This window comes from Apodemus sylvaticus, chromosome 18, assembly GCF_947179515.1.
Source record: "Apodemus sylvaticus chromosome 18, mApoSyl1.1, whole genome shotgun sequence".
Lineage (NCBI taxonomy): Eukaryota > Metazoa > Chordata > Mammalia > Rodentia > Muridae > Apodemus > Apodemus sylvaticus.
Genome location: NC_067489.1, coordinates 14176070 through 14194765, shown reverse-complemented (window position 1 = coordinate 14194765; position 18696 = coordinate 14176070). Strand labels below are relative to the sequence as shown.

Here is an 18696-nt window from a genome sequence, read left to right as displayed (position 1 = left end):
TGCATCAATCTGAGGAGGTTCAGCAACACAGGGACAGCCCCATTGTCAGTTTCAGAGATATAACTTCAAACTTTACATATAGGCAAGGAATACTTATAGGGACGGAACAACAGTGTTTGTACATATTGCCCCGGGAACCTTACTAGTATTGTGGTTTAATCTTACTTTAAAGAACTCTCAGGACAATGTCCTTCCTATTTGCCACCCGGGGTAGACAAGAGCAGAATAAGAAGAGGATAGAAAAAGAGAAATACCAGAACCATAGTTAACATGCTCAATATCTCCAGAAACATTTGACTTTGTTACTGTGACACTTCCTATATTCAGAAGGGATTTAATACTCCAAATTAATTTGTACCCTGCCCCTAGAGGCATGGTAGGTGTGACTGCTGTGTCACATGTATGTCAGTAGGTGGCAGAGAGGAGAGAGGTTGTGTTTTGCCTTGTATTCTTTTTTCAATGTTTTTTTTGTTTTTTTAATTAGATATTTTCTTTATTTACATTTCAAATGTGTCCTTTTTGAAATGTGTTCATTTCAAATGTGTTTTCCCCTCTGAAAACACCCTATCCCATTCCCCCCTTCTCCACACTGGCTAACTCATCAACTCCTGCTTCCCTGTCCTTTCCCCTATACTGGGGCATCAAGCTTTTTCAGGGCCAAGGGCCTCTCCTCCCTTTGATGTCCAAGAAGGCCATCCTCTGCTACATATGCAGCTGGAGCCATGGGTTCCTCCATGTGTACTTTGGTTGGTGGTTTAGTCTCTGGAAGCTCTGGGGGTACTGGTTGGTTCATAATGTTATTCCTCCTATGGGACTGACTGATCCTTTGGCTCCTTGGGTCCTTTCTCTAGCTCCTCCATTGGGGACCTTGTGCTCAGTCCAATGGTTGGCTGGGAGCCACCACCTCTGTATTCGTCAGGTATTGGCAGAGCCTAAGGACACATGCTCCACTATGTTCATAACAGCCTTATTTATAATAGCCAGAAGTTGGAAAGAACCCAGATGCCCCTCAACAGAGAAATGGATACAGAAAATGTTGGTACATTTACACAATGGAATACTACTCAGCTATTAAAAACAATGAATTCATGAAATTTTTATGCAAATGGATGGAACTAGAAAATATCATCTTGAGTGGGGTAACCCAATCACAAAAGACCACATAGGGTATGCACTCACCGATAAGTGGATTTATTAGCCCAGAAGCTTGGAATACCCAAGATACAATTCACATACCAATTGAAGCTCAAGAATAAGGAAGACCAAAGTGTGGATACTTTGATCCTTCTTAGAAGGGGGAACAAAACAGCCTTGGGAGGAGATAAGTAGACAAAGTGTGGAACAGAGACTGAAGGAAAGGCCATCCAGAGACTGCCCCACCTGGGGATCCACCCCATATATATCAACAAACCCAGACACTAATGTGGATGCCACGAAGCACTTGCTGACAGGAGCCTGATATAACTGTCTCCTGAGAGGCTCTGCCTAGTGTTCTGATCTCTGAAAACCTGAATGATTAGTAGCCTAACAGTCCCTGAAGATGTGCGCCTGAGATGACCAACAGTCTGGCATGAGGGATCTGGGACAGCAAGGCAGCCCTAAACAACCACCAGTCATATTCAGAAAGGCTTCCAGGACTAGGAGCAAGACAGAAACCAGAAGAACCCTGCCTGGGACCATGGGACTCTAGCAAAAATGAGCCTGAGACAGGCAACTGTTGTAAGGGGCCACTCAGGCGGGCTGGGTAGGAAGCAAGCTCATACCCCTTTGCTCTCCTGACCAAGCCAGCCCAGTTGGTGAACCAGGCTTCAAGGGAGGGAGTGAGAATTGAAAGGATGAAGACAAGTAGACAAGACTATAACATGACTCCAGTTAGTACTGAGGCTGACACAGCTTTATGGTTCTCCAGTCTGCTTTTATATCAGTTTAGGTACATCCAAAAAGCATGGTCAGTTCTTAGATCAAAGGCAAAGTAATCAAGCCAAGTAGTAAACAAAAAGATCACATAAGATAGTAATCAAGCAAAGTAGTAAGCCAAGAGATCACACAAGGTTGTAATTAAGCAAAGCTGTAAACAAAGCCCCACGCCACTGTTTCTCATATTCTTACCTGAGCCCACTTCGTTGTCCCAGCCCAGTGATAAGTGCCAAATTCCTAGAAGCAGCACCGAAAGCTCTCAACACTCTCTTAAGTGCTGCAGCCAGTGAGTTACAGGGCCAGCTCTCCTATTCTCAGGATTCTAGTCTGCCACAGGTAGGGAGGGACAAAGGAGGGAGAAGGGTTATTTCACCCTTATCCATGCCTCCACACTAGAGACTCATGGTAGGGCCAGCTACCAAGGGTCAAGCAAGAGGACCACCAGATTGGTGCCATGATCATGGACATGGAGCTAGCCTGAGATGACTACTGGTCCAGTGCCACACAGCCCAGGGGGAAACAGATCATGCCCAAGCTGAATCCTTCCTGGTGCCATAATGCACCAGCAAGGCATAGCACTCCTGAGACCAGTCCCGAGATGACTCCAGACACAACAAGACCCTGGATGCCACTAAGAGAAGCAAGTAAGTAGAGAAATGGAGAGAAAGAGAAACAGAAGGATGCTGGTCCAATGAGAAGAGGCAGAATTGGAGACTCAAAGTGGGAGCAGTTGGTGATAACTCTTGGCATCATGGTGAAGAAGTCTTGGCCTGTGATGCTGTGTTTTGTGTGTGTGTGTGTGTGTGTGTGTGTGTGTGGTTATCTGGGTTTGTGGCCCTGCAGTACAGGGAGGGGTCTGTTACCACTGAAGGCCAGGGGGACATACCTGGTCTGGGACAGGCACCCGAAGACAACGTATTGATGTCTGAGGGCTGTAAGAAAGCTGGCCCTGGGGGCAGGAAGGCCGGAGAGCTGACTCTGCCCATAGGCTGCTGCAGTGTTCAGGAGAGCAGGCCTCTCACACTGGGGGAGTTGTGGGTGAGCCTAGGATACAAGCATGAGAGAGTTGACCATGTCACTTGTCTCTGCTGTGGTAGCATGGACGAGGGGGAAATACTCTTCTCACCATGTCGCCCCTTACCATCCATGGCAGGCTGGAGACCTGGCCCTGGGGTCATGAGAGCAGGAGAGCAGGCCCTGTCTCTCACCACCTGCAGCACTTGAGTGAGCAGGCCATGCACCTCACCTGGGCAGCATAGTAGAGCTAAGCCTGACGGCATGAGGACAAGTCAGCAGGGCCCTGAGAGGGAGAGCCAGCCCTGAGGGTGTAAGCATGTGAGAGCTGGCCCTGAAACTCGTCTGCCATGTAGTGACAAGGACAAGGGAGAAATGGCCTTCTATGCTTTCGCCCCTTGCTGTCAAAGGCAGGTAGGAGAGTTGTCCCTGGGGTCATGAAAGTGGAAGAACTGGCCAAATCCCAGTTCTGCAATACTCAGGAGAGAAGGCCCTGTACCTTCGCTGGGCAGCAGGGTAGAGGTGGCCCTGGCTTGCCTGAGTTGCCTGTGAGCTGGTCCCAAGGGCATGGGAGCCGGAGAGATGGTAGGCTAATCAGCTCAGATACCTCTCAGGTCCAGATCAAGGGTTTTGAATTGGTCTACCCCAACATCTACCCCATCGATGAACTGCTGGAGTGTATTAAGGGGTTAGTCCTACAGATCCAAAATACAGGCTCTTCATGATGCAGGGAAACCAAAGGCGATCTGAGAGGAGACTCCGGGAGTTTTCTGTATTCATAGAGTAGTGGTGTACTATGGGACACCCTGCGACACACTGCAGCTTCCATGAAGAATTTTTTTTCTTTCTGTTGGGGAGGGAGGAGGTTGCAAGGCTACAGGGTGGGTATGAGCAGAGGGAGGTGAGTGGGATTGGGGTGCATGATGTGAGATTCACAAGGAACCAATTGAAAGTTTTTAAAAATTAATTTGTGATGTTAAATTCAATACAGTTCATTTAACTTAAGCAAGTCAAACGCATAAATCAGAAGTAGTACCTGCACAGAGACACAGGCACGCAACAGTTATTTTTAGATCATTAGAGGTTAGTGTTCAGCTCTTTGTATTTTCTTTAACCTTGAGAAATATATCATAGTAAAGAATGCTTTTTTCTTTCTTCTTCTTGGACGAGGTATAGAGTAAAATTATCTAAAATAATTTCATGCGTATCTTTACAAATGGAAAGTGACTGTAAAATATTGTCTTCTTAACCCTTTGCTCACCTCAGGGCATCAGTTGGACTGATGTCTAGAGTGGTGTAGCTCTCCCTTCACGTTGAAGGCTGGAACTTCTGTCTACTTTCAGAGTTGGGATTGCAGCCATTAGGCATTATGTGCAGTCCAGACCTTCCCCACCCCCATGCTGGAATGGCCTCTGTGTCTAGGACAGTGACATGCGAGAGAGAGGCCACTACTTCATCCTGAGGTACCTTCAATGGGGAGTGACATTCTCTCTGCCTCACTGTCTTGTGCATGGAAGAGGGTAGGTGCTGAGGCTGAGAGGCTGAGGCTGAGGCTGAGGCTGAGGATGGAGACCATGGTGAAGGCGACAGCGGTGTCTGCCTTTCATGGAACAACCTCAGTGAGTTGACCTACAAGCACCACCTGGAATAAGGGCTGCACAGAAGCTAGGCCACCAAAGAGCCAGAAGCTCAGTACTGAGAACCCTGCTTAGGGTCCCATCAATCACACAGAACGTCTCTTCACTTCTTTGAGCCTCAGTGTTTTCTGCGGCATTCACAATGCAGCACTTGCAGTGTAGATTTGTGCTGACGATTAGATAAACTTGTATGTGTAAACTCCTGACAATAACTCCCAACACTGGAGGTTTCCCAACCTATAGGTGAGGGCTTGCTTGAGTTTGCTTCCTGCCATGTCACTCCATGTTCCTTAGCTCTGGGCCCCTCTCTTGTAAAGCAAATATGGCATATCCTAAATTGGGCCTTTGCCTCCATTTATAGCAATCTTAAAAAGGAAGGTTTAAGGTGAGAAATGATAAGAGTTCTATAGTTCAAATAACAACTCTGATCCTCTACAACCTCATTTTACCACAGAAGCATTGAAGCTCATCGAAGTGAAGAAATGTTCTCAATTTCTTCCCAAGCAATGGGCTTGCTTGGATCCCAACACAAGTTCATACTACTCAACCCTGGGCTCTTAATGAGGACACTCATTTCTATGTTCACTTGTGTCCAGCCGTTATTCCAGTTGGTGCTTGTAGATAAACTCACTGAGGACTTCCAGGCATCCTAGAAAGGTGGATACCATTATCCTCATCTTGTTTCTCATCCTCCTCATTTTGATCTCCACCATCACCACCACCTCCATCATCACTGCCACCTACCCCCTTTTGCAAAAATAAGACAACCAGGCAGAGGAAATGTAAGTCCTCACTCAAGGTCCTTTGGGACTAAATGGCTGAAGTGGAGTGGTTCCTCGACCCACACATGAGTCCACAGAGCACAGAGCTTACTGCTCAATACACGAGCCCATTGTTAGTGCATGGTGATCTGCATGTGTTTGCTAGAGATCCTGATAGTCTCATTTAGTTCAGGGTGTGTAGCACAGCATCTTAGAGACCACATGGCTCAAACAAAGGACTGTTTCTTTAACAGTTCTGGATACTGGGGGTCAGAATCAGAAATCAGGGTGGCTCATGGTTAAATTTGGTGAGGGATATACCTGGTTGGCAGATGGCTGTTTTCCCATAGTGCGCTCACATGGAAAAGGAAGGGAGAGGGAAGGAGGAAGAGAGGGAGGCAGGAAGCTCTGTTTCTAAAGGTAAATACTACTTAGAAGAACGCGTTTTCCTAATCTCACTGAAACTATGGGCCATGCCTTCTGAGGTAGTCTGTGTGTGTTGTGTGTATGTGTGTGCTATGTGTTCATGTGCTATGTGCATTTGTATGTGCTTTGTGTATGTGTGTACATGCATTTATATGTTCTTTGCATATGTGTGTGTGCATGGTACTTATGAGCTATGAGTATATGGGTATTTAAGTTTGAGACTGCATGTGTATATGTGTATGCATTTGCATTGCAAGTTGAGCAAGCAGCAGTCTGTGTGGCTTTTTGCAGATGTGTCTTTGTTATATTGTGTAACTCTCCTCCAAGGCCTGGAGGCTAGAGGGAAATATATAGTCCATCATCCACATCTACTCTCTAACAGGGACCCGCTCTTCCTCACCAAGGGGGCCCAGATGCCTATGTGCTTCGTATAATCTCTTTGCCAGGGCACAAAGGACCCCATAGGTAATGTTTCATTTTCCTCCAACCAAGCCCTAGAAGGATACATTCTTATTTTCTACAGTGGCAATAAAAAAAATCTGATAGTGAAAAGGAAAGTTAATGCCAACTGGAATTCCCACAATGTCCGGCCCATCCTGCTATTTTTCATAGACCTGAGCAGTAATCTGACAGGATCTAGGTTCCTAATGGATATTTGCAGATCTCTAGCTCCCTGGTGTTTGTGATTCTTCAGTTTCTATAGGAAGAGGCTCAGCATGCCACCCCTCCTGTGACCTCCACTGAGGTGCACCTGTCTGTCCATTTTCTGTGCTCCTTCTGCCAGTGGCCTGACCTGGTTCTCCATAATGCCTCAGGACCCTGAGGACATCCACAGCTTGTCCGACTGAGCAGTGCTGATCCAGAGGCAGTTTTCAAATGGAGTCAAGCAGCTCTGTGTGGCCATTGAGTCATCCTGCCCCAGGGGGGCTGTCTGTCACATTTGCGTAAAGGTGAGATGGTTACTGTGACAGTAAAAATTGAATATGAAAGGAGCAACTTTAGAAGAAGCAAGTTTGCGGGTACCACAGCTTGGCAACATGTTCATTACTGATTAGGTATCTGTATTTCTTTTCTATCTGTGTAGATCTGGCCAATCTCAGTTTTTTATAACAACAAATCCCAATGTTTATTTTACTAGCCCGTGTCTATTGGCCAGATGGTTTTGGTTCACACTAGCAGGTCTGGTGATGTTAGAGCACATGGCACAATAACAAATGGGGTGATGGGTTCTTCAGTGTGGTGGGAAGCGGTTGTGTATCTCGGGGAGGAGCTACTGCTGACAAATGGGATGCCGAGAGGCACCAGAGCAGAGCGTCGCCTTATAGTAAACGCGTAGTCTAATTTCCCATTAGTCTCATGCTTCTGGTGTTCTCTCAAGCCCCTCCGTGTGAAACCCCACCCGCTCGGAACTTGTGTTAAATTATGATGCTAGCATAGGAAGCCAGGACAATGCGTGATAGCAATGTACAATGGCAAGGGCTAAGTGGGGCCCAGCTGCCTTCATTATCCTTGCATGCACTCAGTTTGCCAAGGGTTTTTTTTTTTCCCCTGGGGATCCTTCCAGCAGGGCTTTGCAGGGCTTTGGTAATACATAGATCATGCCAATCTGGCAACCAAATCCCTGTGAACACACTTTCGGAAGACATAATGAGAATCATCACACAGTATTATAGATAACTATGAGAAAAGAGGACGTGTCCATGCCAGATATTGGACAGTGACCATTGTGTGCTGTCTGTATAGGTATATATGTGTGTGTTGTGTCTATGTGTATGTTGTGTGTACATGTTGTATGTGTACTGTCTGTGCGCATGCGTATGTCTGTATAAGTGTATATGTGTATTGTGTATATATATTACACGTGTTTGTTATTTATGTCTGTGCTGTGTGTTATGCCTTTGTGTGTTGTGTATGTGCTATGTATATGTGTGGTGTATGTACATATGTCTGTGTTATATCTGTATAGGTATATGCATATTCTATATTTATATACCTGTCATGTATGTTTCTTATATATTTATGTGGCATGTGCTATTTCAGTGTATATGCGTGTGTGCTATGTGCACTTGCATGTGATTTGTGTATATGTGTGTGTGCATGTGTGTGCATGGTGCTTATGAGCCATGTGTATGGGTATATGAGTTTGTGAGTGCGTGTGTGTATGCATTTGTATGTATATGCATGTGTATATGTTGCCATGAACACAAACAATGTGTGTTCACCCTGGTGTATTATCAAAACTTGGTGGTGCTTTGGTTTGATATGACATATTCTCCCCAAAAGCTCATATACCAAAGCTTTGATGTGCAGCTGTTGATGTTGTTTTGGGGAGCCCCTGGAAGTCTTAGTGACACAGGATCAAGCTCCTCTTGGGCCATGAGGGCAAGGCCCATGGTGGATTATGAGCTTGTCACATAGAACATGTGACTATCCCTGGATGGATTAATAATTTTCCTATTGTGTGAGAGAACACACATTGGGCATGTGGACTCTTTACCGTCTCAGTTTGTGATATGTTAAACAATTATCAATCTCAATAAGGATCCTCCCAGTCTCTACCCAATTCCTCTTTTAAGACCTGCCCCCAAGCACATGGGATGGGCCAGGGTAAGGTGTTGTTCACCCCTTGGAGCCCCTTCCACCACCAGAGTTTGTTTTTTTTACTTTTTGTTAAGAAACCTCCTTTTCTCTGTTTGCTCCCTGTCCACACTTCCTTGTTACTTTGCATAGGAAACAACAAACTCAGAAGCTACTGGCTCACAGTAGTTCGATGTTGTTGAGTTTCCGGGGCTCTGCAGACACGTAGGACCTCCCTCCCCCGTTGGAAGTTGGGGCCCAGTTGAAGGCTGTGGGTTGCTGAGGATGTATCCTGGGAGTATATTTCTTATCTCCGCTTTGTGTCCACCATGACCAGAGTAGCCTAGGCCACATGCTTCTGCTTCTGTGGTATTTTGCACAGCCAAGGGCCCAGAATCAGCAGAGCTGAGAATGAGCAGAAGTCTCTGAGACCAATAACTCAAACCAGCATTTCCTCCCTCCATGTCATTAAGCTCTGATGTTTGTCACAATGGAAAAGTCTAATGACACACTTGGACACCATGACCATGTTTTCTGAACCCTGATATCAGAACGTACAAGCTTCATCTGAATAAAACTGGACATGTCGCCATGAGTCCTGGGAAATGCCTGTTATCTCCCAGGCTCTCATGACTTTTCCCTCTTGTTTATACTGCCTGTGGGGGTGGAAAATGCATGTGTGCAGTTATTTTCCAAGTTTCCATAGACTGGTGTGTCTCAGGGACCCATTCCAGTTCATGGTTGCCAGGGCAGGCTTATACAGTACACATCCTGTATGCAGCAGAACGAACAGACTCCTGTGCAAGCAAACTGCTTACTCCAGGGACACATGGACTCCAGAGAAAGTGCAAGAAAGCTGTGCAGTGATCAATATTTTACATCTCACCGTAACTTATTTCCTCTCAGCTTCCCAGTATGAATGAAATTATATTACTCCCATCCCCCTGCCACCTTGCTGTGTTCATGATGAATGAGCATGTGGTTGTGGGTGGTAAGCACACTGATGTACACATGCAGATGACAGAGGAGGATGCTGGATGTCCTGTTCTATCATTTTCAACCTTATTCCCTCCAATGTCTTTCATCGACCTGGAGCGAGGCTGATGGTTAGAAAGCCCCACTATCCTCTCATCTCCACCCTGATAGTCCTGGGCGACAGGTGTGTGTGTTTGTGTGTGTGTGTGTGTGTGTGTGTATGCATGTATGTATATGCATGTGTATGTCTGTCTGTGTATGTATGTGTGTGTATGCGTATATGTATGTATGTGCGTGTCTGTATATGTATGTGTGTATGTGTATATGTATGTATGCATGCATGTGTATGTCTGTATGCATACATGTGTATGTGTATGTGTATATGTATGTATGTATGCATGTGTATATCTGTATGTGTACATATGCATGTGTGTATGTATGTGTATATGTATGTGTATGTATGTGTTCATATGTATGTGTGTATGTATGTGTATGTATATATGTATGTATGCATATGTATGTCTGTATGTGTACATGTGTATAGATGTATGTATGTGTGTGTATGTGTAGATGTATGTATGCATGTGTATGTATGGGTCTATGTATGTCTGTATGTCTGTATGTGTGTGTATGTGTATATGTGTGTGTGTACATGCCCAGGTTTTTGTGGCTTATTCATCAAGTGTTCTCACACATTGAGCTCTTTCCCCAAACCCCAAATTATATTACTTACAGTGCATAAATCACCTTGTCTTAGTCTCATTTGCCGGCCTAGGATAATAATGGCCAGAGTCCTGGGGGGGGGGGTGGTTGGCGTATGGCAGTGTCAAAGATGCAAACAAGTTGGCTCAACTTCTGTTCCTGTAGGAACGTTTTGCTAACCTTTATAGACAGATGTCTACACCTTGTTTATTTTCCATATGTTTTTTAGAGAATGTCTTATCCTAGTGGGATTGTAGCATTGGTTCACATCAGGTTGAACCCTGGTGGGGACTGGCCACATGGGGTCAATGGCCCTCCTTAGATTTGGGAGCTTGATGAAGTGACTGGTCTTGATCTCCTTTTTCCTTCTTCATTTTGCCAACACATCCAGGTTTAACCAAAACAAAGGTCTCTGTCTATGCTCACACAGGCTCCTGTATTCCTGGAAAAATGTTGTGCTTACCTGCCAGTCTCCACTTAAATCCTTTATGAGATTTGGTACTTTGTAGAATATTATCGTTTCCAGTTTAGCAGAAGGGAAATCTCAGCCCAGAAATGCCACATGACTTAGTGGAGATCCTACAACTAATACAAAGCAAGTAGCTTTTCACCTCTGGGGTTGCAGCTGTAAATTGGTATTCTTGAGGCTTGAGTGTGAGCTCTGAGCCAGGCTGGGCAGCATTTGGAGCTACATAGGCCTCCTGGAACTTGACAGTCACATCAAACAGATGTCACCTCTTTTGTTATTTTAGTAGTTCAGCCCCTGACATGGATCCTGGTAGTGGCAGGTGGTGTTTAAAATAATAAACAGTACCCAACATGAAAACAAATCTGCCTTTACAGTATACTCAGTGGTGATGATGTTATATGAACATACAAAGACAATGCAGTCGGGTAAACTTAATACTATCGAAATAAGAGCCCAGTTGTCATCATAAGCCTGACCCCTAGTGTGATTCTCTGATGCTGCCTGTCAGAAACTCTCCCATCCTGCTTGTGCTCTCTGTTCTGTGAGAGGAAGATGGGTTGGGTGGAGGATAGATCTCTGTGTGATTCCCACACAAATGTGTCCTCATTGTAAGAACAGTGATTCCCCAGCTCGTTTGAGAAACTGCTGCTGAAATCTCACATGTCTCAACCCAGTCTATGGTCTTTACACAGGGCATGTGTTATACACTGATATTTATCTGTGCAAATATCAAAAAGAAAAGCCAAGAAGCATTATAGGAACGGTAGAAGGCAATTTCTGTCATATGACCTACTAGATAAAGAACAGATTCCAAATGAAGAGAAAAAGAAGCAGGCAAGTTGAGCAGTTATTTGAGCTCCCAAATTAGGTAAAAAAATGTTTTCCCGTGTGAACTGGGCTAGAAAATAAGTATGGTCCTGTTTCCTTCCCAGAGCAGTTATAGCAGCATCGCATGCTCTGTTGTGCATGGAGGCACACTGATAATTAAGATTCAAGCTCATCTTAATTTTCTTGGCTTTCAGTTCTTTTACTTTTTTTAAAAATAAGTCACCAGATTTTTGTCTTTGATGTATGAAAGGAAGAAAATTAAGTTCTTTCAACATTCAATGACACAAAGAAAATATACCTGTGGTGAGATAGTCAGGTCTTTCTCAATTACCTGCTGCATGTAATTAGGTGGTCACATCGACAGGAAAAGAATATGATCAAGTAGGAGTCATTTGTGTTGCGTAATATAGGCCCATAGAAAGACTGAAGGAGTAGCAGACTTGGACGCTTCTGATACTGTGACATACTAAGAATCTGTGACACAGGCATTCTATAGTGGATCATAATGCTTGAGTGATGGTTAGCTCTCACTGTCAACCTGGGAAGGCTCAGTGAGAACTGTAGGCCTGTCTGTAGGTCTTAAGTTGATTGGTGTGGGATGGCCCAGCCAGCTGTGGTGGTACCATTCCCTAGGCGGGGGTTTCCTGAACTTCATGAGCTGACTTGTAAGAGAGCAAGCAAGTGAATGTGCGTGCATTCATTTCTCTCTGCTCTTGATTATGCACGTCATATGGCCATCTGTTTGATGTTCCAGCAGTGACTTTCCCACAGTGATGGACAGTAACCTGATAGGGTCCTTCCTCCCCTAAGTTGTTTATTTGGTAACAGCAACAGGAATGAATGTAAGCCAGCTGGCCTGCTGCTTTGCTTTGGTTGGCTGATACTGTGTTATGCAAACAGGTATAAGTGTTCATGCCATTGCTAAGTAGACGGTCTTCAGAAAGACAGGAGAATGAGGCCTTGCAAATGCATGTAAAACACACATATATGTCATAGATGAAACACACTATACAGCCCACCTGTGGCTGGTGAGGAAAGATAAGTAAAACTGCTAATGATGGGCAGCAACTGGCTGTTAGGCCAGCGACTCATGTGCATAACTCCTCCTTGTATGCAGAATGTGGCACTGATTTCTGCTTCTCTGGGGCCCATTCAAGCATCTTCAAACTGAAGTACCAGTGAGCTGGAACATCTTCTTTCAGCAGATAGCTAATCAGATTGTTCCTGGCTGCCACTGTCTTGTGGATTGTCTAACTTGGTAAACAACTCAGCTCTCTGTAGGACTTGTCTTACCTGTTATTTTTGTACCCTGTTTTGATTTAGGCCTAGGTGGGTTACCATATTGGGTGTAGGCAAGCTCCTAAAACGTATTTATGTGTCTGCCTCCTAAGGACGGAGATCATCTGATGGTGTAGCTGACTCTGTCCAGATGCTGCAGGCTTCTCCATAAGGGGTAGATAGATTAGAAGCAACTTCCTGTTCCTAAGCAGAAAACTTGTACTGCCACGAGGAGCTATATCTATTTGGTATTAGAAAAATGTAAATATTATTGTCTAACAAACATTCCTCCCAGTTGTTTAACACCTCTTGTATTAATATATTAAATATAGCAATTTTTTAGTTATATATTTTCTTTATTTACATTTCAAATGTTATCCCCTTTCCTCATTTCCCCTCTGAAAACCTCCTACCCCAACACCCTCCCCCTGTTCACTAACCCACCCACTCCTGCTTCCCTGTCCTGGCATTCCTCTACACTGGGGAATTGAGCCTTCACAGGACCAAGGTCCTCTCCTCTCATTGATGTCCAACAAGGCCATCCTTTGCTACATATGTGGCTGGAGTCATGCGTCCTTCCATGTATACTCTTTGGTTAGTGGTTTAGTCCCTGGGAGCTCTGGGGGATACTGGTTGGTTCATATTGTTGTTCCTCCTGTAGGGCTGCAAACCCCTTCAGCTCCTTGGGTCCTTTCCATGAAGAACTATATTAAGGAACACCACAAAGTTGCTTAGCTAGAAAAAAATCACCCTATAGTTATTCAATTTTTTAACTTATGATTGTGTGTGTATGTGTAAAGTTTTTAAAAAATATATGTATGTATATATGTGTGTGTTTGTGAGTGTTCATTTACACACACACACACACACACACACACGCATATATATATATATATATTAAGAATTTTATGCATTTATATAATTTATTTTGATCAAACCCACTTGCAGGTTCTCCCCTCCAGCTCCTGCTGCATCTTTGCCATCTGAACTCCCAATTCAAGAACACTTTTATGTAATTAGAGTTTGCCTGATGCTGCTGGTATATGCACAAATTAAGGGACATCCACTGGAACATGGGTAGCCTCTTAGGGGCCACATTCCTGAAGAAACTCTCTTGACCCCAGGAACCATCTAAAGCCAATAGTTCTTCAGTCAGGGGTGGGTGTAGAGAGCTCCTTCCACATGGATGTTGGGATTTGAGCTGATTTGACTTTTTTCAGGTTTTGAGCATGAAGCCATAGCTGGTATGATCTTATGTGTGCAATGGTCCTGTTATGTCCCGGCAACACTGTGTGGTAGCCATCTTACCTGAATCCTTGCATGGCTCCAGGGCTTTACCTAATTGGATGGCAAGGGAATGAAGAAACAACTCAAATGCAGAAGAGCTGACATGGGGTAGATTGGACTCTGTGAGTGAGAAGCCTTAGAATCCAGAAGCTTGGTGTGTTTATTATGTAGGGAGGTGGCCTGTTGCACACAGTTGAACAAGGAGGCAGGCAGGATTATTACATACAGATAAACAAGGAGGCAGGTTTAGCTAATCATGGAAGTTTCAGTATGTAGAGGAGCTTAGACAAATGCTATAGAGGACACTTTATGCACACACTATCACCATGCACACTTACACCAGAGGACTCTTTGCCATCCTTATGAGCCCTACCTGGGGAAGGCTTTGCCATTCCCATGATGCTGAAACTTTGGTCCTTAACATGGCTGTGGCCGTGTCAGTAAAACACATTCACATAGGACTTTGTTTACAGTAAATGTGCAAAGTATATTTAATGAAGGCATCCCTGGTTCTTTACAGTCTTTTGAAAACCCTAACTCTTACAATCTTCTCACCTGTCCTCCACTGGTGAACCCTGAACCACCAGGGATCAGGTAGGAGAGACTGTCTTCAAAGTGTTCAACTAGATGTGCCTTCTAGATGGAATTATGTGGTGTTGTTTCACATGTCCAGAATCTTAGGGCCACTGTAAAATGACAATGGTTATGGAAGATGATATGAAACCCCTAGTTAAACTTGGAGTGGAAATCAGATTGATATAGAATTTAGTTTTCTGTTTTATAAGCTCATCTGCTTATTATTTAAAAAATACTCTCTCTCTCTCTCTCTCTGTTTATGTATGTATGTATGTATTTATGTATGTATGTATGTATGTATGTATGTATGTGTGTATGTGTGTGTATGTGTGTGTGTGTGTGTGTATGTGTGTGTTTGTGTGTCTGTTAGCTAGTATACAACACGATATACAAGGGCAACTTCTGAGAATCAGTTTTTTCCCTTTTACCATGTGGGTCCCAAGAATTAAACTGAAGTCATCTAGCTTGGTGACAACATCATTGCCCACTGGTCTATTTCACTGGCTCTTTTTAGCTTTATTTTTTTTAAAGCACCAGAAGATGCCCATTTCCAATGGTGTATAAAGGACATGTTTTCACCAGGCAGATTAGTAGCTGAAGTGATGGTGAATGGATAAGTCCAGATTTCTTCTGTGCCCCAGCCTTCTTTCAGATTTAAATTATAGAATCAAGGTATGACTTAGGATTCTTACCTGCTTTCTGGTGGCTTCCGTTCCTCTCCCATGGAATGGTTCAGTGATGGTTTGATCATTACTTTTCTGAGTCCCAAACATCAGGAGATGGAAACAAGAGCTCCCATGATTGGAATACTTAACACATTTTCAGGTCTTGACTTGAAAAACATTAACAGTAAAATATGCTTTCACTCATGTTTAAATTTGCTGATGCTGTTCATTATTTTTGTGCCATTTATTATGATAAATTAAAGAAAATATATTTAAGGAGACACAGGATTATTCCACTGCCAGGCTGAATCAAACTTAAAGGAGAAATAAAACAAAATCACCACCCAGTGTCTCTAGAATGATACTTGTGCAAATTTCTCAGACATGTTTTAAAAAACATTTTTGGGGTCCAGTTATGTATATAAGAAGAATATTAGTCCTTGAGAGTTGTTAACTATCCTGGAAGATATTTTATTCAGGGAGTACATGGTCAGAGGTGACAGATACCACACAGCATAACTAGAAAAGACATATTTCTACTCGTGAAATTAAGAGTGAGACATGTGGTATTGGTGATGAGTCTCAGGTGCAGCTTGATCCAGGGGCGCAAACATATCCTTGGCCCCCAGGCTGTCCCTGCTTTTGCCTTGGCTGTTTCTTTCATGTTGTCTCATTCCATATGCTGTCCCATGGTGGGAAAGATGACTCTGATGCTGAGAGCCACATGTTGTTCCAAAAGACAGGGAAAGCTGGTCCAACTCCCAGAGTCCACACAGTGAATCACAAAAGATTCTTGTTCCCTCTGCTGAAGTCACGGGTTCATTCCCACCAAGGGGATAAAGCCTCATGGAATATCCTGTGCCCATCATGCTAGGAGATGTTTTTAAACATAAACATGAGGATAGCCTTGGATGTGGAGGGATACTTTTATCAATGGAATCACTGATGCTCAAACCATCACTACGTCCACTAAGGAAAGTCGTTCCATAGGTTCCAATAAATCTGTATCTCTTGGGGAGACAGCTTAAGTGTAGGGCATGTAGGCATTTGATGGTTAAGCACTAAAGGGTTTATCTTCAGTTCTAGGTATGCTCTTGAAAGCACAGCGGGTACGGGTTGAGTGTACAATGTCCCACATAGGCTCCTGTGGGTGAACATTTGATCCCTAGCTAGTGATACTATTTTATAAAGTTGTGAAACTTTTAAGAGGTGGAACCTTTCTGGAAAAAGTGGATTACTGGGGGAGGGCCTTCATGCTGTATAGCTTGATCTGACTCCCTGTTCTTTTCGCATTTCCTGACAGTGTCCACTCCAGCATCTGCTCCATCAATTGATGGAGCATGGGAAGGCGCTGGTTCTGCAGAACCAGAGGTCATTACTGAGTAGGAACCATCCTAGGGCCACTGACCAATTCCCAACATGGAACCATTATGGTTGTAGCCTACATTGCTTTCACACTGAGTGATGGATAATGTAAGGCAGTGGTGCTAATTGCAAACCACAAGCACAAAGATGGAGGAGACTGGCAAGCCTTGAGGCAGCCAACAACACTGAGGGCAGGGAGATGTACAACAGCCTGGAACTTGCATGGAAACTTCTCCTGGTTGCTCTGTATCGCTGCACGCATTATCACCATGACTCTGGGCCAAGCAGGATATCTGAGACAAATCTCAGTGATGGTCTAGTATGTAAGCTTTGTCAGAATCGGAAACCTTGAAGCAGACCAATGACTCATTGCAATGAATATTTGCATGTAGAGCTGTTTTTGGAAAAAATACACACACACACACACACATACACACACACAGTGTGACACTGCAGTTTCCAGTGCTATTACAAAGGACAAAGATGTAATGGAGAGGAGGAAAAGATGGAGAGATGGAGTGGAGCTTGTGTGCTGGAGGTGGAACTAGATAGAGACATGAGAGCAGTGATGGGTATGAACGAAGGCTGTAGATGATGGAGGTACATGGTGTTGCCCAGTAGGGTCAGCAGGGTGGTGCGCAGCAGCCTGGAGTTTGCAAAGACTCAGCGTCTGAACAAGATGCCCAGCTGCGTGATCACCCAGGCTTTGAGCAATGACAAAATGAGGAATAATTTATTTTCTAGATTGGATCTTCTCAGATGTCCTCTGTGGTCAGTACTTTTCCCGGAAGCCATATTGGTATCTGTGATCTCTTCTGCTTCCCCAGGTCAGAAAGCCTGAAGTCCATATGGATGTCAGTGGTTTGTGCTGCTGCCTGAAGACAGCATGATTCCTGCTTCCACTGGGGGTTATATCTGGGTCCATTGTCCTGATGTGGCTGGGGCATGTGTTGATGTTTCTGACCTGTGTTACCACCTATGGCTGTGGGGATGTTAGTGGTCTATGTTGCCACCTGGGGCCATGTTGATATCTGCAGTATGTTTGTAGTCTGTGCTGTCACCTGAGACAAGGTTTATGTCCTATGTTGCTGCTGAACGGTATAATGGTTTCTGTGGTTCATGTTACCCCAGAGACCATGTTGATGTATATGGCCTGTGCTATTGATAAAGGCTATGATGATGGACATGGCCCATGTTTTGGGAGAGGGCCAAGTTGATGTTCATGGTCTGTACTGCTACCAGAGACTATGTGGAGTTTCTTGGCACATGGTGATGCTGGAGATCATGTGAATGTTCATAATTAATGCTGTCATCAGAACTCATGTAGAAGCCCATGATCTCTGATCCCACTGATGGAAAGGGCAAGGAAGAAAGATACTTTTTCAGTGGCATCAGTGACTATAGACATGAGTTGAGAAAGAGGAGCACAGAAGTCTTCTGTGACCATCCCTACTTCCGGCCTAATCCTATCCCAAATGTAACAGCCCAAAAAGGAAGCCATCAATGAGAGCTCTTACAAATTTTGATAAGGATATTGATGTAATATCAATACTTGATAATATCAATACTTGATGGCTTCTTGTGGGGGGAAAAGACCCAGTTTTCTTTAAGGGGGTGGCCATTGGAAGTTTGACCATGCTCCAGTGACTATATGGACAGCAGGAATTGGATCTCTCTCTTTTCTTTCTTTTCTTTTCTTTCTCCCTCCCTTCCTCTTCCTTCCCTCCTCCCTCTCTTCCTTCCTTCCTTCCTTCCTTCCTTCCTTCCTTCCTTCCTTCCTTCCTTCCTTCCTTCCTTCCTTCCTTCCATCCTTCTTTCCTTCCTCTCTTTCTTCTTCCTCCTCCTTCTTGTCCTTCTCCTGCTCATTTTTTAAGAGGGAAGACATGAGAGGACTGAGAATTAAGTGTGATTCAGGGTGTATGATGTAGACTTTTCAAATAATCAATAAAAATGGTTGACAAAAATTAAAACATATTGATATTATTTTACCCATTCCCTTTCTTATATCTAATTTCTCCCATGTACCCGACCCCCATTAGCTTCCTTTGGTGTTTTTTCCTCTTTAGTAAAACACACACACACACACACACACACACACACACACACACACACACACACACACGTTCTCTATCTCTCTCTCTATGATATATATATGATTTTAGGACTGACCCCTTCTTATTGGATAGCTAATTAGAGGACTCATTCCAGGAAGGAATATT

At 44.1% G+C, this 18696-nt stretch overlaps 1 pseudogene; it reads left to right on the top strand.

Moving 5' to 3' along the window:
- Positions 1-358: 358 nt before the first annotated feature.
- LOC127669089 (uncharacterized) lies at positions 359-458 on the top strand (annotated as a pseudogene).
- Positions 459-18696: the final 18238 nt, after the last annotated feature.